General features: G+C 40.4%; 1 pseudogene across 1 annotated transcript; it reads right to left on the reverse strand.

Annotated features, from left to right (window-relative positions):
• Nucleotides 1–337: 337 nt before the first annotated feature.
• On the reverse strand, nucleotides 338–23,585 carry LOC309646357 (serine hydroxymethyltransferase, mitochondrial pseudogene; annotated as a pseudogene). Its single transcript has one exon. The product of its transcript is annotated as a serine hydroxymethyltransferase, mitochondrial pseudogene (transcript).
• Between the last annotated feature and the right edge of the window lie 1,675 nt (nucleotides 23,586–25,260).

Below are 25,260 nucleotides of genomic sequence, written 5' to 3' on the forward strand. Positions count from 1 at the left end.
AGAGGTAGAAAAATACCATAATTGTACAACACATATATTTGGAAACACGTAGATGCAAACAGGTGATCTTAGAAGACAATTTAATTCCCTAAATTTCAAATGATCTTTTCCCCACTTTTTGTTTTCCTTCTGATAATAATTATCTCCCTGCAGTTTGCACTTTAATGAGATTACCTAGATAGGAGTTCACATGTATATATCAAAGGCACAGGGATGAGCTTTTGAGATAAACAGGGGAGGTTTGAGGACTGGCAGGAAAGATTGGTGGACTTAGAATTGTTTCTGAAGCCACATCTCTAGTCCTATAAAGACTAGATTTGTAAAACAAGAACAGCTGTTTTTTTAATAAATTTATTTATTTATTTTTGGCTGTGTTGGGTCTTCATTTCTGTGCGAGGGCTTTCTCTAGTTGTGGCAAGCAGGGGCCACCCTTCATCGCGGTGCGCGGGCCTCTCACTGTCGCGGCCTCTCCTGTTGCGGAGCACAGGCTCCAGACGCGCAGGCTCAGTAGTTGTGGCTCACGGGCCTAGTTGCTCCGCGGCATGTGGGATCTTCCCAGACCAGGGCTCGAACCCGTGTCCCCTGCATTGGCAGGCAGACTCTCAACCACTGCGCCACCAGGGAAGCCCCCAGAACAGCTGTTTTTAATACCTCAGAGAATTGGGTTGCCACTTAAATGATACCTAAGGACTGACACACCCATCCACCTAGTGTTGGAATGTTTCTTTCCTTCTGAGTACATTTAGCTTAGGGGAGAAGGCCTAAAAAATCAGGCTCTGAATATCAGCTTCCAATTTGGCCAATTTTCGGATCATAAAGTTATTAAATCCTTTCAAATATCTTGCCAGGTTTTAGCCAGAACAAACAATACATATTTGTAGCAATATTGAATGACCCCATTAATTTTAATTTTAGTTTCCCCTTGGCCGTTTAAGGGAATAACATAGCAGTTTACCAGGAAATCCTTGAGAATCCTGTAAACTTTGGAAGGGGCCCATACAGGGACACTTAAGTTGATATTGAAGAATTTGCACAGGACCTTTGAGGATGATCTCTCTTCCAGTGCCCCGGTTGATTATAATTGAGACATCAATTTCTGAGCCAGTGTTTTGATAATGGACCTCTCGAGTGTGTAATGGGGGAGGCCTACATGTGGTTTTGGGTCTCTGGCCCTGGAGCTGTTGTAGCTGGAAAGCTATTAACTTGGCAGATTTCTGTTTGTGATCCTCCTCCAGGATCCTTTCAAAATGCTCAGCTGTAGTCACAACTTACGTCAGGCTTGTGGCACCCCATCTTATATTCTGCCTTTTTATAATGGCTTGTGAAAGATCAGTTGCTATTTTGTGAGCCCTTTATCGTTGTGGATCTGCAATATCATCCTTGGGGTTTTGCCCTCTTGCTTCCTGCATCTAATTTTGGGCTTTCCCAGGTCCTACTGATGCCGAAAGCTGGGCCTCTGTGCACCGGTGCCGAATCAGATCTCGGAGACAGAGTTTTAGGTGACGTAGAAAAGAATAGCTTTATCCCTTTGCCAGGCAAAGGGGGACACAGCAGGCTCCTGCCCTCGAAAACTATGTGTCCCAAGCCGGGAGGATTTGACGAGGAGTTTTATAGCAGTAGTTCAAGGGTGGGGTTGCTGACAAGATTAGGGTGCGAGCAGGGCCTGCACTCTTCTAGTCTGTTCTCAGGTAATCTTCTCCATGAGCTTCTCTGGTTCCTTTAATCTCTGGTGGTTTCTTGGCTGCGCCTCCCTTGATTAGCAACGGTTCGAATCTGCCCTTCGGAACTCAAGGAGGGTCATTGAGGCTGGAGTCTTCCCTACGAACAAGAAATGGGGGACAGAGAGGCTCCCATGGGGACCTGCTCAGTTTCACTACCGACATGTATACAAGCTGATACAGATCTGGCAGCCCAGGGTCACAGGCCCTGAACATAACTCTAAATTCTTCAAAAACTTTTGGGGTTCCTCCCTAGGTTTAGGAAATTCTTTTACTCTATGTGAGGCGGTTCATCAGTAACCTCGGTTAGTTTTATTATAAATGGTAACTGCCTAGTATTCTCTTCAGAGTGGAAAGGCAGTTCAAACAGAGTTAGTAAAACGTGAATGAGTTCTCAGGTGAAAAAGGAAAGAAGGAAGCAATAGAAGTCATGTCAGTAATCTTTTTGTTTTAGGTACCTCTTGTATCTTTTTTTTTTTTGTATTGAAAAATCATGTTTATTGATTAGACAGAGAAATACAAGATAACTATTGATTTTAAACTAAAGTTATTTTCCAATTGGGTCTAAGAAATAATTAAGGTGTTAAGGTTTAATGCATGATTTATTTTCATTAAATCACTTTGTAACTTCATCCTTTACATTAAAATGTGTTTGTCAAATTAGGATTTTTGATTTGGAGACCAACAAGAAATATTGTTTTATTTTTTGTTATTTATTATATTTAGCATAGAGTTTGTGCTCATTAAAGCATACTATGATTTGTCTATATTATAGCATGAAATAAGAAAAAGGAATATTCATTCAATACAAATAAAATGGATGAATTAGAGTCAATTTAATATTTTGTGTAATTTTCTCGATTGGTGGCTCAGTTTCGTGATCAATTTAGTGATCTTTGTGTAGTGATTTTTTTTTTAACATCTTTATTGGAGTATAATTGCTTTACAATGGTGTGTTAGTTTCTGCTGTATAACAAAGTGAATCACCTATACATATATATATATCCCCATATCTCCTCCCTCTTGCATCTCCCTCCCACCCTCCCTATCCCACCCCTCTAGGTGGTCACAAAGCACAGAGCTGATCTCCCTGTGCTATGTGGCTGCTTCCCACTAGCTATCTATTTTACATTTGGTAGTGGTACCTCTTGTATCTTTAATTTTGTATCAGCTTTTTGCAATGAATCTTTCAATGAAGCTATTGATATTTTGGAATTTTGAAATCTTTTGTAGGCTTTTGCATAGCCTTGGCTTTAAAGTGTGCTTTTTAAATGACCTTATCAGTTTGGAATGTTCCCCATAGGACCACTGTAATTCCCCTGAGTGCTGGTAGCAGTTTGGTAGGTTCTTGGCCACAAATAGAGTTTAACCCACATTGCAGCCATGTCTAGCTGCAAATGGGGTGCAAATCACATTTCTATTTGATCATATTTTGGAGCCCCCAACCTGAGAGCTACAAAACCAAGCTCTCAGGACATAAAACAAGCTTCTACACAAAATAAGGCAAACATGAGCACCTTAATATGTCAGCAGTAACCTAGAGATGTTACTGCATCCTGTCTTTTGACAGTTCCCTACGTGGAATTTGGGGAAGGATTCCAAACAAATGGGGAATTGCAGCCTAAACCATCAGCAGCTCCCATCATGGAATCCGGGAACAGAATCAAGGGCTGGGGCTTTCCACTACTGTCAATAACCAAAAGATATTACTGAATCCTGGGAATTGTGGTCTGAAAGGCTAGGGGCTTGGCTCTGGGCAGAACTGTCTGCCAGCTCAGCTGAGCTCCAGACAGAATCCACTACTGGCTTAAGCTGACCTGCCATGTAAAGGAAAGCCAATTAGGTTGGGAGCTTGAACACAAAAAGAGTAGAGCTCGGGACTTCCCTGGTGGGGCAGTGGTTAAGAATCTGCCTGCCAATGCAGGGGACACGGGTTCGAGCCCTGGTCTGGGAAGATCCCACATGCCATGGAGCAACTAAGCCTGTGCACCACAAGTACTGAGCCTGTGTGCCACAACTACTGAAACCTGCGTGCCTGGATCCTGTGCTCCACAGCAAGAGAAGCCACCACAATGAGAAGCCCGCGCACCGCAACAAAGAGTAGCCCCCGCTCACCGCAACTAGAGAAAAGCCCGCATGCAGCAATGAAGACCCAACGCAGCCAAAAATAAATAAAAATTTTAAAAAAATTAAAAGTTAAAAAAAAAAAAGAGTGGAGCTCAACCAAGAGGAACTTAACATGGCCCTAGGAAATGGTGGGAAAAAGAGTGAACTCAAAAAGGTTCTCTGGGTGCAATGCCTATGTATCTGGTTATCTCCAAGTGCCATTGGAAACTCGCTTCAATCCCACCACTGCTACCAAATATATAAAAAACAGAACAAAACAAAATTCAACCAATAGAAAGAATAGAAAGATCTAATTGTCTTTAGATTTGTGAATCAGGCAGCATCCCGTCTAGCAACTGGAAAGGTGCTCCAAGGAGTTGTACAAAATGGAAGGCTTTTACAGGAAGAAGGGTGGGTAAGGGAGCTATTAGCAAAAGCAAAGAAAGGATTATTTTTAAGCCAGGACACCTTCTTTTTGGGGGGAAGGGAACTGCAAGGGGTCTTTTCATGCAGGTGCATCTTCTTCCTGAGGGGGATGGAGAGGGCCTCCCTGATAGATTACCTTACTGGTGTTTGACCAGAAAATTCCAGACTCATTGATTAAGATTACATTTCTGGGGAAGGTCATAACTGCAATTAAGTCAGTTATTAAGTCTAGGTTTGGTATCATGGGCTTTAGCACAAGTGATGCCATTTTGGACCTGTGGTTTTCTCTTTAACACTGACTAAGACATCAGGTTTATTATGAAGTTTATTAATTTGTTCCAGTGAATGAGTCCTTTTTTTAATAGTTACTGAATTTTTTTGTTGTTATAAAGTTTTGTTTCTTTTATTTGTAGATTATTGGTATCCAGACTTATCAATTGTTTCCTTGTAGCTGAATCTGCTCAGTTATATATTTCAGATCATAGTTTGTACTATGTATCACACCTTTCCAGTAGCTGGTAGCAGCAAAACTGGAATGCCCAGGTGACAATGAAGACATCAAGAGAATTCCCATAAAATGAGAGATGTTTTAAGACTTCTGGATCTTTAAAATGTTCACCTAATATATAAGTCTAGTACTTTTCTTGGTGAATGAAAGTTGAAGTTGTTAAAAATATGTTCTTGTTAGAATGTGTGGTATTGATGTAATGATTGAAACCCTGTTTTTGCCCTTAGGGTGTTAATCCTTGTTCTCAAATAGAAAGCTGACCTGGGAGAGGGATTCTAAATATGGACTGGATTCAAATTGTGAATAGTTTCTGCTTCATCTGTTTCAAGTATAGCAAATCATTCTAAGTCTGATTCCAAATATTTTGCATGTAACCAATGATCTAAATCTCTTTTGAGACTAATATTATTTCCTAATGACCAGCTATTCCTTCTGAGATTAGATGGCATTTTTAAGTGACATATCCCTCTGATTCTTTCTTAGAAAGAAAGCAGGCCACTTTAGATAATCCCATTACTTTTTGGTAAGGATTTTTTTATTACTGATTTTATTTATTCTCAGAAGCACCTGGAAATTATTCCTCCACCACTCCTGATCTGCTGTCTGGAATCGTGGTTCTGTGGTGAACTACGTGGCTGGGCCAGTTATCCAGCCATCAGGATCAACTGGACCTCAGCCTTCTCCCCCTACACAGGTCTCTGGATTAGTTATCTCATGTTTTCATAGCTTCCCCTCACTGTTTCTGGAGCCCTGAGAAGCAGAGTTAAGCAGCGGTTAAAAGTATGGATTCGAGTTTCAGACAGATCTCAGTTTAAATCTTGGCTCTGCTAGGTAAATATTATGTAACATTGGCAATGACTCTTTCTTCATCTATAAAAGGGGCATCCTCGGGAATTTCCTGGCGGTCTATTGGTTAGGACTCAGTGCTTTCACTGCCGTGGGCCCAGGGTTCAATCCCTTGTTGGCGAAGTAAGATCCCGCAAGCCGCTCACTTATGAGATGGTCATGGGGGTTAAAATGAGATGATGTTTATGAAATACCTGAGAGTAGCACACAGGAGGCATGCACTAAATATCAATTTCCTACATATCAGACCCATTCTTCTGCTTGCTTTTCCAAGTTTCAGTTCAAAACTGACCTCAGGTAGCTGTCCCATTGGAACAAATATAACAAGGATTCACGCATTGATATCAATAACTGGTAATACTGAGTTTCAGGGAAGTTATGCATCTTTCCTAAGATGGTAGAGTAAATGGCAAAGTCAAGGATCAAAAGCAGGGTGGTCTGCATGCCTTTGACCACTCCACCAGACAGCCTCCCAGGAGCTGCTGCCAAACCCACACACAATGAGGAGCTCCACTCAGGCAGTTTGAGATAAAGAGCAGACAAAAATAGCAGAGTGGACGCCCAACAGCCAAAAATAAGCAGAAGTCCTTCATCAAAGGATTTACAGTATCCTCTCTCGACAGCAGCGAGGAAGCACAACCATTTCTCCACACACTAGGTGATACTGAATATTATTGACCTTTGTTACCTTTGACTTGCTGATGAATGAAAACTACCACTTTGCTGGCCATTTGCATCAATATTTCTTCTTCAGTAGTAGTTTAGATTTGATTTTGACTGATTTCTAATGTCCATTCATTCAAAGGCATTTTCTAAAGGAAATAAGAAAATAGCTTACTGATAAAATGTTATTTAGAGGACTTAACAACAGAATTTTGATATGCTATTATTATTATTAAAAAGATAGTGAGCAGCTGTTTTCTGACTAATGAAATCAAAGTAACAGAAAATATGTTTAAGGTGCTGTTGCATGATTTTTTGAGTAAGAAAAACAGAGATATTATAAACCCCTAGAGCCTGATAGAAGTTTCTAACAGACCTATACCATATGTTCGGTCTCTGGTCAATATTAGGTGCAGTATTTGTGTCAGTCATTTTTCTCTCTTAGGTAACTGTGTTTTCTTCAAGTTGTGCCATTTTCTTAATGCATTGCACTCTCAACATTGGGACCTGAGCATCTAGACAGAAGTAGTATCTTTTTTGCAATTTGTTTTTCGACAATTAGTATTACAGAGCCTGAGGATAGGGATGATGCCCAAGGCTTGAGACCTCATAAAAACATGCGTATACATTGTTTACACTTGTGCAAATATGTACGTATCCATACAGATCTCTTTTGGTAGAATGTTGTGTTGGGGCAAATGCACCATTAACTAAAATATTTCACATACTAAAGCACAAAGTGAATCTCAACAAGTATCAAAGAATTTTTGTACATGAGAGAGACTATTCTCTGAGTAGAATGCAGTTAAGTTAGCAATAATTAATCAAAAGATATCCTCTACATACTTTTGGACTATTAAAGTCCTTGTAATTCATGAGTCAATAAAAAAAATCATAATTGAAATCTTAGTTTTGAATATAGAAGAAATTCCAAATAAAATTGCATATTGAACCCACCAATATGCTAGAAAAATATATCAGAACCAATTATTATTTAGCATAAGAATGCAAAAATGAGTTACCATTAGAAACTCTATTAAAGTAAGTTAGCACATTAACAGTTAATTGGGATATTACATTATAAATTAAGAGAAAAAATGATGGCCTATTAAGATAAAAATTGGGGGGAATTGATTATGATATGGAAAAAATAAAATTAGGTCCCAAATTCACACTACACACAAAAATAAACTCCAAATGGTTTCAGAGATTCAACTGGAAAAGTAAACTTGAAGACTTCTGAAAGAAAATATAGTTAAATTTATTTATGACATTAGGATAAAGAAAGATTTCTTGAACACAACATTAAATGAACAAAGTGTAAAAGAATAGATTAATAAAATTTATTAAATTATTATTTTTTAAAAACTGATTAAATGAAAATATCCCCTATAAACAAACAAACATACACAAGTTACATACTGGGAGAGGATGTGCAATGTAATTAGCAAAAAAGAATTCATATAAAGAATGTATTGTAGGGCTTCCTTGGTGGCGCAGTGGTTGAGAATCTGCCTGCCAATGCAGGGGACACGGGTTCGAGCCCTGGTCTGGGAGGATCCCACATGCCGCGAAGCAACTAGGCCCGTGAGCCACAGCTGCTGAGCCTGCACGTCTGGAGCCTGTGCTCCGCAATAAGAGAGGCCGCGATAGTGAGAGGCCCGCGCACCGCGATGAAGAGTGGCCCCCGCTTGCCGCAACTGGAGAAAGCCCTCGCACAGAAACGAAGACCCAACACAGCCATAAATAAATAAATATTTCAAAAAAAAAAAAGAATGTATTGTAAAAGTCCCCCAGCCCAGTTGGAAGATGGTCAATGGATTGTTATTTAGTGACCTATAGACATATTAAAATATGCTCACCATGAACTAGCAATATGATAAAATTTCACACCTACCAGTCGGCAGATATTCTGGCAATACTAAGTGTTGGTGAGGAAGTGGGAAATGGGAACTCGTATACTGCTTGTGGGAATATAAATTAGTACAATCACTTTGCAGAGCAATTTAGGAATAGCCACTAAAATTGAAGAAGCACATACCTGGGAGACCAGGGACTGTTATTTTTGTAGCAAATCTTATGGAGCAACTTGATTCTCAAGACCATGAAAAATACAATTGAATAAAATTTTAAATATTAATTTAAAATAAAAAGAATAACAAGGAACAATGCCTGGGAATGTAGGCTGAAGCCAAACTTTAAAAGCCCCTGAATATTAAACCAAACTCTATTTGTAATTGATTCAGGTAGTAATGGTAAGTTACTGGATGGTTTGAACAATGAAGTAAAGCTATTCTTTAAGGCTGTCTTGCCAGTATGTGGAAAATAATTTGGAGGGGTCAGTGACCAGTAAGGAAACATTGCATTAGTCTAGGAATAGTCTCTAAAAAGCTGAACTAGGGGATGGTGCTAGGAATTGAGAAGAGAAGATAATATAGATTCTAGAAATATCCCATCTGCTGAGTCTACCTGCTGCCCTGGCCTGCTTTTGGTGCTAGTACAATACCTCTGCCCCACTCAGGACACCCTCAATCTCTCTTGTCCTATAGTTCCCTCAGCCCTTAGGGCCTCCAGGCCCTTTTGGACAAAGTAGCCTGTAAGATCACTGCCTAACTCACAACCGTATCCTCCTGGCCTTTCCTGAGGTCAGCCCCTAGACCCAATGAGTATCATCTCACTGTTTTGGAAGATAACTTTGCTGAATTGCCTTACATGCACACCAAAGAAGCAAACTGACGCCTCAATCTTCTCTTCATCGTTGGTTTTATGAGCACCCTGTGATCTGCCTTCCATCAATCAAGCACAGTCTCAATGATTAAAGCCACCACTCTGGCAAGAAAGTTAATATCCTGTGAACTAGCAAATCATTTCTATGCGTATGTCCCAGAGAAACGGTCACACATGTGAACACAAAGACATACGTGAGGATGTTCATTATAGTATTGTTCTTCAGCAAAATACTGAGAACAACTTTAATGTCTCTCAAAAGAGGATAATATTCATACAGTGGAATACAATAGAGCAGCTAAATAGATGAGCAAAACACTGCATTTGTAAAGAGTGATGAATCTCTAAAGCTGAGGAAAATAAAGTCCCAATTGTGACAACAGTTCTGAAGATATAGGTAATAAAAGTATAGCAACATACAAGGGAAGGACTGACGTCCACCACAGGCCAGTAGTGTCCCTGGGTACTGAGAGAAGGGAGCAGTGTGGACTAGGTAGGGATTTGACTATTTTTTTTTATGTTTGATTTCTCTAAAGAATGTAAAGCCAATATGATTACATGTTAATATTTGCTAATGGGGCATGGTAATAAAACAGGGTCCATTATGTTATTTTATATACTTTTCTAATGCTTACAACAATTAAGGAAACAAAAAGGCAAATCATGTGCTTTAGAGTCAAACTGACCTTAGGGGGTTTTTTGTTTGTGGGTTTTCCTCCTTTTTTTCCTTCCTTTCTCTTTCTTTCTTTCTCTCTTTCCTTCTTCCTTTCTTTCTTCTTTCTTTTGTTTTTATTTATTTTTTAATTTAATTTTATTTTATTGTGACAAGAACACAGCATGAGACCTACCCTCTTTTTTTTCAGTTTTTAAAGTTCTTTTTCATATTCTTTTCCATTTTGGTTTCTCACAGGATATTGACTATAGTTCCCTGTGCTATATAGTAGGACCTTGTTTTTTATCCATTCTGCATATAATACTTTGCATCTGTTAACCCCAAACTCCCAATCCATCTCTCCCCCACTCCCCTACCCCTTGGCAACACAAGTCTGTTCTCTATGTCTGTGAGTCTGTTTCTGTCTTGTAAATAAGTTCATTTGTGCCATATTTTAGATTCCACATATAAGTGATATCATATGATATTTGTCTTTCTCTTTCCGACTGACTTCACTTAGTATGATAAGCTCTAGGTCCATCCATGTTGCTGCAAATGGCATTATTTCATTCTTTTATATGGTTAAGTAGTATTCCATTGTATATATCTACCACATCTTCTTTATCCATTCATCTGTTGATAGACATTTAGGTTGTTTCCATGTCCTGGCTATTGTAAATAGAGCTGCAATGAACATTTTGGTACATGACTCTTTTTGAATTATGGCTTTCTCAGGGTATACGCCCAGTAGTGGGATTGCTGGGTCGTATGGTAGTTCTATTTTTAGTTTTTTGAGGAACCTCCATACTGTTCTCCATAGTGGCTGCACCAATTTACATTCCCACCAACACTGTAGGAGGGTTCCTTTTCTCCACACCCTCTCCAGCATTTATTGTTTGTGGACTTTTTAAGGATGGCCATCCTGATTGGTGTGAGGTGGTACCTCATTGTAGTTTTGATTTGCATTTTTCCAGTAATCAGTGATGATGAGCATCTTTTCATGTGTCTGTTGGCCATCTGTATGTCTATTGGCCATCTGTATGTCTTCTTTGGAGAAATGAGACCTACCCTCTTAACAATTTTTAAGGGTACAATGGTGTATTGTACGATAAGTAAAATGTTGTAGAGCAGATCTCTAGAACTTTGGTTTATCACCCCCCATTTACTCCCCTCTGCAGCCCCTGGCCACAACCATTCCATTCTAACCTCCATTCAGTTTCCCATAGTGGCTGTACCATTTTACATTCCTACCAACAGTGTACAAGGATTCCAATTTCTCCACATCCTCACCAACACGAGTTGTGCTTTTTTGTTTTTTGTTTTTTTGTTATTGTTTTGTTTTGTTTTTAATAATTGCCATCCCAACAGGTGTGAGGTATATCCCATTGTGTTTTTGATTTGTATTCCCCCGATAATTAGTGACATTGAGCACCTTTACATATACCTGTTGGTCATTTTCATGTTTTCTTTGGAGAAATGTCTATTCAATTCTGCAGCCCATTTTTAAAATTGGGTTATTAGGTTGTTTTTACTATTAAGTTATAGGATTTCCTTACATATTTTAGAAATTAACCCCTTATCAGATATGTGGTTTGCAAATATTTTCTCCCATTCTGTAGGTTCCCTTTTTGTCTGTCGATTGTTTCCTTTGCTGTGCAGAAGCTTTTTAGTTTGATGTGGTCCCACATGTCTATTTTTGCTTTGGATGCCTGTGCTTTCATGTCAAATCCATAAAAACACTGCCAAGACCAATGTCATGAAGATTTTCTTCTACATTTTCTTCTAGAAGTTTTACAGTTTCAAGTCTTACATTTAAATTTTCTATCCATTCTGAGTTGATTTTTGCATATGGCATATGATAAGGGTCCAATTTCATTATTTGCATGTGGACATCAGTTTTCTCAACATCATTTGTTGAAGAGAATATGCTTTCTCCATTGTGCATTCTTAGCACACTTGTCAAAAATCAATTGTCTGAATATGCATGGATTTATTTCTAGGCTCTTGATTCTGTTCCATTGCTCTATATGTCTTTCTTTATGCCAGTATTATCATACTGTTTTAATTACTGTAGCTTTGTAATAGACTCTAAAGTTAGTGTGATGCCTCCACCTTTGTTCTTCTTTCTCATGATTGATTTGACTATTCATATTCTTTTGTGGTTCCATATGGATTTTAGAATTACTTTTTTCTATTTCTGTAAAACACGCATTGGAATTTTGATATGGATTGCATTACGTTTGTAGATTACTTTGGGTAGTACAACAGTTTGAAAATATTAAGTCTTCCAATCTACTAACATGGCTTTCTTTCATTTGTTTTTATCTTCTTTAATTTCTTTCATTAATGTTTTATAGTTTCCAGTGTACAAGTCTTTCATCTCTTAAGTTTATACCAAAGTTTTTTTATTCTTTTTGGTGCTATTATAAATGGGATTCCTTTCCTAATTTCTTTTTCAAATAATTTGTTGTTAGTATATAGAAATGCAACTGATTTTTGCATGTTAGTTTTGTATCCTAAAGCTTTATTGAATTTTTAAAATTAGTTATAACAGTTTTTCATGAAGTCTTTAGGATTCCTTGTATGTAAGAGCATGTCATCTAAAGCAGGGACAGTTTTACTTCTTCCTTTCCAATTTAGACGCCTTTTATTTCTTTTTCTTGCCTAATTGCTCTGCTTAGGACTTCCAGTACTATCTTGAGTACAAGTAGCAAGAGTGTGTGTCCTTGCCTTGTTCCTGGTTTTAGAGGGAAGCTTTCAGTTTTTCACCACTGAGTATGAAGTTAGCTCTGGGCTTTTCATAAATACCTTTATTTTGTTGAGTTCTTCCTTCTATTCTTAGTTTTTTATCATTAAAGGGTTTAGAATTTTGATGAATGCTTTTTCTGTGTGTATTGAGATGATCATGTGACTTTTATCTTTTATTTTGTTAATATCATGTATCTCATTAATTGATTTTTGTATGTTGAATCATCCTTGCATCCCAGGGATAAATCCCACTTGGTCATGGTGTATAATTCTTTTAATGTGCTGTTGAATTCAGTTTGCTAGCATTTTCTTAAGGATTTTTGCATCTACATTCATCAAGGATATTGGTCTGTAGTAGTTTTCTCTTCTTCTGGTGCTTTTGTCTGGTTTTGTTATCACGGTAATGCTGGCCTCAAGAGTTTGAAATGTCCTTTCCTCTTCAATTTTTTAGAAGAGTTAGAGAAAGCTTGGCATTAATTCTTCTTTAAATGTTTAGCAGATCTTATTTTTAAAGATAATATCTCTACTTAACAGCTATGTGATTGAGAGAGTAAAAATAGCTACCTCATATCTTTTTTCATCTTTAAATGAGAAAATAGACATGAAGTCCTAACACAGAGTATGGAATATAAAGGAAGCTCAATTAAAGGTAGTTTTTCTTTCCCTCTATCCCAGTAGGCATATAAGGAAAACTCAATAAATGCTCATAGAATTTTTAAAACTTATCTACACACACATTGAATTTATATATTACTGTAACAATGAAACCTTACTTTTAGTTGGTATCTGGTATTGGATAGCACCTGATATAAGCTTCCAACTTTTATATAATAAACAACATAATATGTGCTTATTATATAAAATATAAATGTTTCAGACATTACATGAAATTTCTAAAATTCTTATATGTTCTGGTATAATGTTATAAGTCATAATTATAGTTATTACTTTAAAATGTATATCTCAGAAATAACTAAATTTCCTTGTCAATTGCATTATTATGAACTTTCATCAAATCTTTAACCATGGTCATTTTTAAGTCTTTTGTCATTTACAGACAGTTCTGGGTGTACTTTGATGCTTTTGCAAAAATGTTCCTATAAAAGGGTTTCATCTTCAAGGAATTCATGGAAAAGACTCTGACAAGTACAGGTTTCTGGTAACTGACTATACTGCTGAACTGAATGAATAAGCATTTTCAGAACTCTAATGGAAAACTGATGAATTCATAAAAGTGCTAACAAAAGATCAAGATGGAAAAAAAAATTAATTACATGGGACTGAGTGAACTGATGAGGATGATTATAATTTTTGTGACTTTCTGTTTGAATAAAAAAAAAGTGACACTTTAAGAAATATTTGATTAGTGATTTGTTATGACATTTACAGAATTAAATTAATAAGTTTTTATTCTTTATTAGTACATTAATATATTTTCAAAGTTAACCTTCAGACCTTAAAAATAACATATTTTGGGGAAAGTATATTATCAGAAACTGTTCAATAAATCCAAAAAACATGATTGCAAGAACGTTAATGTCTAACTTGTTACCAAAAAACTATGAAAGCTCTTTTTCTGGAAGGCTTCGATGCAAGATGATTCAGATCCTTTCCAAATATATTTTCTGGAATTATTATTCTGTCTTATTTTAAGTATTTAACCCTAGATTCTGTGAGTAGAATTCCAACACATCTGATGGGTATATGAAAATTTTTTATTTGATTTGCATTCTACACTGGGCACTCTATTCTTCCTTTTCATTTATAAGAAGGTCACCTAAGTAATACCTAAAATAATGAAATTTAACTTTTGTTTAGACATACTGACTTCCTAAAACATCAAAACTGAGTTTCCAACCTACTTCATTTGTTAGACTGGAATTTTGCCAGTGTTATACTTTCCCTTTCAATATATTATGCATAGGTAAGAACAATGTATAACTGGAAATTGGGGAATATTTCAAATCTGTTTTCAAATGTCCAAATGTTCTGACTTTAACTTAGCAGGTTATACTTAAATATTGATCCTATCCTTGCTGTTTAGGAACCACCTTAGCAACATTAATTTTATTAATGACTACTTAAAATACAGTATGATTAAATGTCTTAAACTTACAATTGCATTTACAATAGGAGAGATTTCTTTTTCTCAATATTATTATAAGGAATTTCCTAATTTTTATAATATTCAGGTTGATTTTTCAAGTACCAATACATGCAAATATTTTCATTTGGTTATTTTCACAACTAGTATATTTTTCTAAATACTATCCTTAAATGGGATTATTTGTTGTATAGTTCACACAAATAAAGGCATTTAAGTTAGTTCATATCAACCACATTAAGTTAGATTTGGTTCATTTGTGGTTCTATGCAGTACTATTGCTTTTCTCCCCACTTTGAAAATGAGATTCTTACAATAGAAATATTACTAAAATATAACAAAAAAGAAAAGCCAGATGAAAGTGACTTTGTATGAAATTTGCCTCTTGCTGTGTAAAATTAGTGACAATAAGGTTTATGATGCTGACGATATATCAGGTATTGGCTGTGGAAATGGCTGGGTGTTTGCACAGGTAGACATGTGCACACACAGAATGAGTGTAACTTGATCTAGATGGAATTTCACTTTGAAAGAAGTAATTTATTGCATATATGATCCATTAGCTCTGATAAAGGGAAAGTATTCCAGAAAAAAGTTGTAGTACCTCCTATAAAGAATTTCTTAGATGAATGTTCTGTGCTATTTTTAACTTGAACAGATTAGTCTTTTCTTAGGTCCTTGTCAGATAAAATAAGTCTTCATCAGTCTAAAATGAAATTGCATATTTTAAAGTTTATTTGAAGATGAGCTTACTTTGGGTCAAAGATTGAAACGTAGTGTGTAATTTAAATGCAAATTATGTAATTGAATATGGAAAATAGTGTGTAACTATTATCAAGGGTCTCTTTCAAAATTAACTCAGCTTGTGGAGTTTGACACAAATTCTTTTCCATGTTGTTGGAGTGACTTCTTGAACTGGCACGCTTGTTGTTAATTTGAAAGGAGATTTTAAACGGTCTCAGGGAAAGCTTTCCACCCTCCCACCGCCCATCTGTCTCCCATTCAAGTTGCCACAGCAACTGGCGTCTGCTCTTGCAGATCTTTCCCATTACTTTAGCAATGACTTAGTTCAGCAGGGTGACCTCCCAACTAGACTTCCTAGCTAGAAATTTGTGTATCCTTAGCCCTCTCTCACACACACAGCCTCCACACTCCACTGATCACAAATGCCCCCCATATTCTGTCCTTCTCCTTCTTACAGCTGTTTCCTGAACTCTCCGAGGACCACATTTCCACTTTTAGGCTGTTACAAGGCTGTTCCTAAGCTCTCTCTCTTTCATCTCCTGAGTCACTGATCACATGTCTTTTGCTTCAGACACATTAAGTTCTCACCTTTCCTGCAACATTTCTGGACCTTTCACTACTCTGTGACTTTCTCCTCCTGGCTCTATTTTATTTTATTTTATTTGGCCACTCGGCACGACATGGGGGATCTTAGTTCCCCTACTAGGGATCGATCCTGTGCTCCCAGCAGTGGAAGCGCGGACTCTTAACCACTGGACTGCCAGGGAAGTCCCTGGCTCTATTTTAACTCTGCTTAGCCGAAAAAACAAAAAGGCAAAAACCAGAAACTACTCACCAGTCAATATTCATCTCAAATGCCACCACCTCCTTGAAGCCTTCCCTGACTGACTCTTCTGGGCTACAACAGCATATCTTTTACAGCACATAGCATATTGTAGTACAACAGTTTTTTAAAATAAATTTATTATTTTATTTATTATTTTTGGCTGCGTTGGGTCTTCGTTGCTGCACGTTGGCTTTCTCTAGTTGCGGTGAGCGGGGGCTTCTCTTCGTTGCGGTGCATGGGCTTCGCACTGCAGTGGCTTCTCTTGTTGCAGAGCATGGGCTCTAGGTGCGCAGGCTTCAGTAGTTGTGGCGCATGGGCTTAGTTGCTCCGCGGCATGTGGGATCTTCCCGGACCAGGGCTTGAACCTGTGTCCCCTGCATTGGCAGGTGGATTCTTAACCACTGCACCACCAGGGAAGCCCTGTATAACTTATTTTTAACTACAGACTCCCACCCACTAAACTAAGCTTCCTGAGAGCAGGGATGACTTCTTAACCTGTCTGGGTCACTGACACAGCTGCATTTTCGATTACATGTCTGCTATAAGAAATGTATTCTTTTAATTTTTTTTTTTTTTTTTAGAATTAACTGCAGATATGCATTCTGAGAGCATGGAAATACCTCTCAAACTACTGTGACCATCCTGTCGCCAAGGTGAGGCTGTCCCCCCACAGTCCACAAATGTTCGGTCCAGCATAATTCCAAGTGACAAAAGAGGCTGCCACCACACACATAAACAATGCTCCACTGCAGTGGGATTAAAAATTGTTGGAAGATTTATCCTGATATGTGTGCTTTTCTTCAAATAGCATTGTGTGTTGCTTGCTCATTTTAAGGCCTGACTTAATCAATGCTATGACTCCAAACCATATTTTTAGCTCCTGTAAGAATCCAGTGCTTCTGAATATTAGCTTTGTTTTCTTAGTGACATCAGTTTGTTTTAACATCCCCGTCAGGGATTCTACTGTGAGAGGAGATGTAAATTAGGTTTTATATTACTTATTCTGAGTAGCTCAGGAGCAGAATTTTCATGAAATGATCTTTGAAAATCCAGAAGACCCTGTATACCATGGTCGCATAATCCAGTTTCTCCCTCACTAGCCCATCTGACATCTTATGGGGGGGGTGGGGAATGAGTATTTTAGGCAGGAGACAAACTCAAGGGAAAGAAGGAGTTTGGAGGTGAAAATGGGGGGCAGATGAGAACTCCAGTTTTGGTGAAATGGATGTTCACTCGGTGTACCAAGATTCTCAATCTGCCAGCTTCTTCTACTTTTCCGCTGCATTTGACTCCCGCACCTGCAAGGTCAGCTGCTCCGAGGAGCAATTTATAAACCTGCAGTTCGTATAGTGGTTGCCGTTCCAGGACTGACCTGAAATTAAATCAGTCTTGAGTGCTGCAAGATACAAAAGCTACCTTCCGAGTTTACTGAGCCCTCCACGACTCCTCATAAATCTTGGAAAGGTAGCATTCCACCAGTAACTGCCCAGTTTCTCCGCTCCCAAAAGGACCTTGAAATGGAAACAACGATGTTTTCTTTGAGGCCATATTTCATACCACAGAGAGAAAGACGTACATGGAAGCCACATTCTTATAAGTGCCCTTTTCCAACTCTGAGGCAAGCACTGGGTAAGACAGTGTTAAATGAACCCTTAACTTACTACTCCGCGTTCCAAATTATTGGGGCCACAAGGTATGAAGACACCCACGAAAAGCTGACTGACTATACCACAAAGGTTCTTCATTGTTTTTCAAGAGCAGAAGGTAAGATTTTAAAAATTCAATGAGCCTATAAACATGTCTTTGCTGCAAATGTGTCACCCCTCAATTTCTGGGGACTCTGCAGCTTGTTGCTGGAGGCTCATCCGTGTGGCTGAAAAGGAGTCTGAAGCGGACGCTGTCACGTGGTCATGCTGAATTCTACCCGATCGTAACGCACATTTCTTGAATGTTTTAAAACTTAGTCTTAAAGCATGAGTCAAATTTGCCTGAAAATTTTGGGACGCAGAGTCCATTGCAAAGTGTTTTTTGGGCATGAACACTTAACTTTCCCCAAGCCCCTCTGAACAAAGTATTATTACGATCCCCTGTGATGGTTAATTTTATGTGTCAACCGGCTTGACCGTGGTACCCGTGATACCCAGTTTTTGGCCAAACACCAGTCTAGATGCTGCTGCGAAGGTATGTCTTAGATGAGATTAACATTTACATCCAAAGACTTTGAGTGACACAGTTTACCTTCTATAATGTGAGCGAGCTCTTCTAATCAGTCGAAGGCCTTAAGAAAATACAACTGAATTCCCTTGAGGAAGAGGGAATTCTGCCTCCAGACTGCTTTTAGATTCAAGCTGCAGCATCAGCCCTTGCGTGGGTCTCCAGCCCCCAGGCCTGCCCTGCGGACGTCACACTCACCAGCCCCCCACAACCAAATGCACCAATTCCTCAAAATAAATCTCCATATAAATAAGTGGGTAGATATTATATGTGTATGTATATCTTTACATTATATGTATGTGTGTATATATGTATGTATGTATCTAGATCTACAAATATATACATATATATGTATGTATATATGTATATACATTTTTTTGTTTTTTAGTTTTTTTTGCAGGTTAGCATTTTATTAGATAAAAATGAAAGAAGGGTGCCTACCCACTCCTTCCTCTGGCTCACAAGGGGAACTCTCCCCCTCCCCAAGAGAGGGCAGGGAGTCTATAACACTGAGACAATGAGAGAGATTAGGGCAGAAAGCCCCAAGCCTCTTCCTTCTAAGTCTTGTGTCAAGAAGCAACCTTCTCAGCTACAAATTCTGGGAAGGGGAACTACACCTGCCTTTGCCCCTAAGTGGGCGGCCTTCCCCTCCTCCAGCAAAAAATTGGAGGATAGGCAGTTACCCCCACCCCTAACTTGTCCAGGTTGGGGGAAGAGGAATAAACATCAGTCTGTGGGCTTCATTTCTTAGGTGCCTTCAGTGCTCATCAAAACCAGGCATGGGGCAGGCCCTGCCAAACTGCTCCACCCGTTGCCTGAGGTCAGCCAGCCAATGACTTGTTTCTGGGCCTTTGAGCAGGAAGGAGTTGAAATCCTGGAGTCTGGTGGTCTTGCTCTTCACCTCCAAGCCGATGTTGACGCCTGCATCTGTAAAGCCCACAACTTTCCAGAAGTCCTCCTCACGGAACTAACAAGAAGTCAAAGCTGGGGTCCCCAGCCGCAGGCCCCCAGGTGTGATGGCACTTCGATCTCCAGAACAGGTGCTCTTGTTGGCCGTGATGGATATACGAGTTCCAACACCCATTCAGCTCGAGCTCCATCCAGGCCCTTGGGCCGCAGGGCTACCAGCACTAGGCGGTTGTCAGTGCCACCAGACACCAGCGAGTAGCCTCGCGCTAGCAGGGCATCAGCCATGGCCCAAGCGTTCTTCAGAACCTGCAGCAAGCACTCCCGGAACGGGTGCAGGCCTGCTTTAGGGCCACAGACACTGCAGCAACGGCATGGTTGTGGGGGCCCCCCTGCAGGGATGGGAACACAGCAAAGTTGATTCGGTCCTCAAACGTGTAAGGATATCCCGGCCAGTCTTGGGATCCACAGCCCGCACCCCCTTCCGGTAGAAGAGGAGTCCTGCCCAGGCCCCTCGAAGGGTCTTGTGAGCGGTAGTGGTGACAACATCCACGTGCTTCAAAGGTGAGGGGATCACCTTGGCAGCCCCCAGGCCACTGATGTGGGCCATGTCCGCCAGCAGGCGTGCCTTGACCTCGTCACACACCTCTCTCATGCGGGCGTAGTCGATGAGGCGAGCATGGGCACCGGTACCAGCTATGATGAGTCGAGGTCGGAAGAGGCCAGCAGTGAGTGCCAGCTGGTCATAGTCAGTGAGGCCGGTTTTGGGATTCAGCTTACAGGGCACAGACTTGAAGAAGATGGATGTAGCTGAGACCCGCTTGACATCAGACATGTAGCCATGGGTGAGACGGCCCCCATCGGGCAGGTCAGCCCCATGATTTGGTCATGAGGCTGCAGCAGGGCTGTGTAGGAAGCCAGGTTGGCTGGGGACCCCGAGTAGGGCTGGACATTGACTCCCCACTGAGCAGGATCCAGGTCAAAGGCCTCCAAGGCCCGGCGCTGACACAGCAGCTCGATTTCATCCACTGCCTCTGCTCCTTCATAGTACCTCTTGCCCGGATAACCCTCCGAGTACTTGTTGTTCAGACGGGACCCCAGGGCCTCCAGCGCAGCTCGGCTGCAGAAGTTCTCTGGATCAGTGAGCTTCCAGGCCACGACACAGCCTGTCCTCTCTCCGTAGCAGCTCCCACATCTCAGGGTCACTGATAGACTCTCCTGGCCTGACCAGCCCTTGGTTGCTTCTCCAGTCTGGATCTGGGCCGCCTCGCTGTGCAGGCACCGTATGGCCATCCTGACCAGCTGACCAGATCTCTGCAGAGGCCGAGTCGCCCAGAGCAAAGAGAAGGGCAACATCGCAACCCGAGATGAAGGTCGCAGGAGGTCCGGGTACCAACTCCGGCCGGGGAACACAAGGGGTTGGAAGCCGACTGATCGGAGAGCGCATGCGCGAAAAGAGCTGCTGGGCAGCCCCTGAATTGGGGCGGGGTCCACGCATGCGTAAGGTGGACGCCTTTATGGTCTTTTGGGGATTGTAGATTTTTTTCCTCTCTTCTTCAGTTCCATTTCCCGTCTGTAGCCCCAGGGTCAGAAGCATTTGCCCCTGACTCAGTTTCCCGCTGGAGCCAGTGGGCAGTCCTCTGGAGAACACCGCTGTCTTCCAGTTTTACCTTGACCCAGGACTCAAGGCGAAGGAAGGCTGAAGACGAGGCGTCGTTCTGTGCCTCGGCTCATCTGTACCTCCTCCCTCGCCCCAGTCAGGGGTATATGTACATGTATGTATGTATGTATATACATACATATATATGTGTATGATATATATTTGTAGATCTAGATAGAGCGAGAGAGTTGTCTGGAGAACCCTGACTCACACATCTCCATTTCGAAGGTGATGAAACTAAGCCTCAGACAGATCCAGTCGCTGGCCGTGGGACACCCAGCTAGGTAGCGGTAGGGCAGAGCGCGAGCTGCTGCCTCTGGCAGCGCCATCCCCCCAGTCAGGCTGGAGCCCGGGATCCTCCCAGCCTGCAGCCAACCACCACAGGAGGGGTGCGTGTGGGGCTGGTTGTGTTTAATCCTGCCATCGCTTTCTCGGAAAGCTTTTCACCGCAGCCCGCGTGAGGGAACATGATTTGCTTGGGGTGCATGCGGCCACCAGTGCGTTATTTCCCCTAATCTAAACAGACCCTCAGACACACTCCATTGATCACGCCTTCAAGATGAAAAGTGGCCTTAATGCTGGCCAGCAAATAGGTTTCTCAGGCAGCCCTATGCTGTCAACCACATTTCCTGATCCACTCTGATTAGGTATATAAACAGCTTCAGTAAAACAGAGCCTGAGCTTTGCTGTTAAAAATATAAGATAAGGTTCCATAAAGATTCATCAAGAGCAGAGACGCTGTCTAAGCGAGGCCTGAGCTTCTTTTTTTTCTTTTCTTTTCTTTTCTTTTTTTTTTTTTTTTTTTTTTGGTATCGTAAGAAGGGCCAGTGGACAAATAACCGTGATTTATGATCGTGTTTTCATAGTGGCTGGTGCTCCAGCTAAGGGACACCTTGGAGAGAAGAAAGGGTTAAAAGAATTGAACAGGGTCACAAAGTGGTCTTGCATTAATGACCCAGCACACAATTGACGTTACTAAAAGTTACTTAGTCATTTTGTATCTGCTAAGAAGTGTCACCCTGTCCCAAGAACAAGGAACAAGTGGGCTGACGTCTGCAAGGTGCAAGAGGCGTGTGAAGGAAGGACGAGGACACTTCTGAAGCTCAGATGGGGAAATGAATCGACCGAACCCAAACATCTTATACCTTCAAACCATCACGTCTGTTTCAGATACATCTTGTACTATAAGCACATACAAGGCAGGAAAAGTTTCTGGAATTTTATTTTAGAGATATGTGTTTAGTTGGTATGCATTTCAAAATACTGTTCAACATTTGTCCCAGTGATGGACTAAAGAATGATTCCAGCTCCAGTTTCTTTGAATGAGAACATTATGCCTTTTCCAGGTACTTTTTGGTATGTGTTTTTCAGAAGGCTAAAAAGATTATCAATATCCGTTTTAAAACGGAAAACGTGAAGTGAGAGCAAGAAGAGAACTATCCAAAACTGCTTGGTGGGAAAATGTAAGAAGTTAACATGTTAGATAAAGTTTTAATGTGCATGGATATTTATATGTAATTTCTAAAAGACACTTTGCTCACTTAGAGAGCTGGTTACTCACCTCTTTAAAGATTACTTACAATTTTCCTAAACTAAACAATAACATTTCTACTCAATACTGAAAATAATTGCTAACATCTTTTGAGCATTTACTATATACCCAGCACTGTTCTAAGTACTTTATACAGATTAGCTGAGAAAATCCTGCCAGCAACCAAAGAGCTAGCTGCTTTTCTTTCCCCTCTTAATCTGTCTATAAAATTATACGTGCTGAATTTAAATATTTCGTGAACTAGAATAGCATTCTCCCAGGTTAATGCCTGGTTTAGGTTAACATCAAATATAAATGTCTTTTGGACTTCCCTGGCGGTCCAGTGGTTAAGACTCCGTGCTTCCACTGCAGGGGAGCATGGGTTCGATCCCTAGTCGGGGAACTAATAATCCCACATGCCTCACAGTGCGGCCAAAAAATAAATAAATAAATGTCTTTTATTTTCCTGAGACAATAGTTTTGTTTTCTTGGAATTATTGCAACCAGTGGTTCCTATGTCTAGCTGTTCATCAGAGTCACGTAAGGAGCTTTTCCAAAAATGCAAGTTCCTGGGCCACATCCCCAACTGCTGGAACCCCAAAGGGTGGGACTCAGCATTCCAGTAAGGAAGGGGCTGTTTTTATCCCTCTCACAGAAGAAGTAACTGAGTCACATAAAGGTGAAACAACAGCCTGAAGTTACACTGATAGTCAGTGGAAAAGCTAAATGCAAACATAGGACGACTTTAGGGTTTTTTAAAAATATACTTTAGTTGGTCTTAGGGCTGTTTGTGCTTCTATAACAAGCAACATATTTTCTTTGTACAAGGTATTCAAATACTATATGCTAAAGTGAGATTCAGCTGCTTTGAAGGGTACATTTGGGAGAACTTGGGCCAGCTCTCTGAGGCTTCCAGAAAAATGAGTACATGTGGAGTGTCTTTCATTCTTTCCTTTAGGTCAACTATCCTTAGGCTTGGTTTCCACATGCAAATAGGTTTCAGTTGACTGGAGAGAACCCGGCAGACTGATGAGGGTCTGTGAGCCCAGCTGTACAGACGTCTGGGACCACAAGCATTTTCAGGAGGAACAGACACAACATTGACCTAGAATCAGAAGCCCAGGGTGCTTGTGCTGCCCTGGTCACTTCCTGTCTGCTCAGCCCTGAGCCAATCTCAGGATCTCTTTGGCATCACTTCTAGCTTTTGCCTCTTTTGCCTGCTTTTCGCTGAATGACAGCGCCCCAGGCATTCTCTAATGAGGAGGTCTATAGCTTCCAGAACAAAGGCTCGGCACAGAGGTGCGGTGCAGGTCAGGCGTTGGATGAGCCCACTTCTGAATCAAGGCAAATTCTTCATGAGGGACAAAGAGTGAATCTCTGATAAAATCCAGGCATGGAGAGCCTTAGAGAAGGTTCTCCCCTTCACTTTCAGTTGGCTTGCTTGACACATTACCAAGCCATAGACAGGTATGGGGAAGGACAGGGTGCACTTAATTTTTCATCTGTGGAAGAACGTTCTGTTCTATGTGCTATTTTAAAAGTTCCTGCAACATAGTTTGCCACATTTTCTAAGGAAAGGAATTTTATATTCTAAACATTACGCTAGGGGCTTTTACTGTTACAGTAGGTTTTTTCCTTAATTTTCTCTTAATTCCCAAGTACACAATGCAGAGATAAACAGATCTAGCCTTTTACCTTTGAAAGCTCTGAAGTGTTTATATATAAATCCAGGAGCAGGGCAATCTAGTGTGCAGAGTGATACAGATCGCATTACCCTGTCTTACCGTGCGTTCTTTGGTTGTAATTTCCTGTTTATTCAAGGTAAAGAGGGGTCTTGCTACCACAGACTGGAATCAGACATAAGCCGTTTGCACCTCTGAGAGCTGCAGTTACAAGAACCATCTCTGTTTTCTAAACAAGCTGTGTTTAAGTTCTACAGGGTTTAGACCTGCCCATTTCCTCGTTATGTTTATGCTCCATTGCTCTATTTACATATTTCTTCCAAAACCCTGTGATAGCAGCTGCACACATTGTGATTTCTTCCCACTGTAATGTAACACCTTTTCCTCCTATGTCACTTGCGGCAACTGCTACCTTATGGCACTGCCAGATCTACTCTCCTGCTGTTTGTTGCCTGTTGATTACCTAGTAACATCTGAAATAAACATGAAGTTGACAGTGATTCGATTTCTAAAATAAACAGGGCAGTTCTCTGTAGCCCCAACTTTATGAAATGCTATTCATTCCATCATACTTAAGTTTAGTTAAATTGAAAGAAAAGGCGGTCTCCCCAGCTGAAGGGTGAGCAGCTTGTCCAGTGAGGCTGAGCTTTGCTTGTCCTTAGTGCCTTCATCATTATTAGCCAGTTAGGGGCCCCTGCAATGCTGCCCTTCTTCTTGCTATAATGCCTTTCAGAATGCAACTGTGATAGTAATTAAGCCTTCAAAGCAAGTACCTAAGAAATGCTCATTTTTGGTTTCTGACAAAGATTCCTATTTTCAGATGCAAAGCTGACTAATCTTACTATTTTCAGATGTGGTGCTGAGTGGATTTACAGAAATGCAAAGTAAGGAGGTAGTTTAAGAATTAGCAAAAGTCTCTTAATGAGAAATTTATCCAGCATCGAGGGACATCCACTTGGGTAGCTAGAACACATTTTGAGAGTATTTTATTATCTTATAACTAGACCTACACATGAGCCCATGCACAGTGATAGGGGATAAATAGGCCAAATCTTCTGGAAATTCTAAAGAACAGTTAAGTGATGACTCTTCTCAGTTTCTGTCTCTGTTCTGTTTCAGTTTTAACTCTTGCAGGGTATTATAGACTTTTATAGTGTCCGGAAGTTGCTCCTCTAATCCAGTGTTTGCCAACCTTGAGC

The sequence above is a fragment of the Balaenoptera physalus genome (assembly GCF_965194825.1).
Source record: "Balaenoptera physalus genome assembly, chromosome: 17".
Lineage (NCBI taxonomy): Eukaryota > Metazoa > Chordata > Mammalia > Artiodactyla > Balaenopteridae > Balaenoptera > Balaenoptera physalus.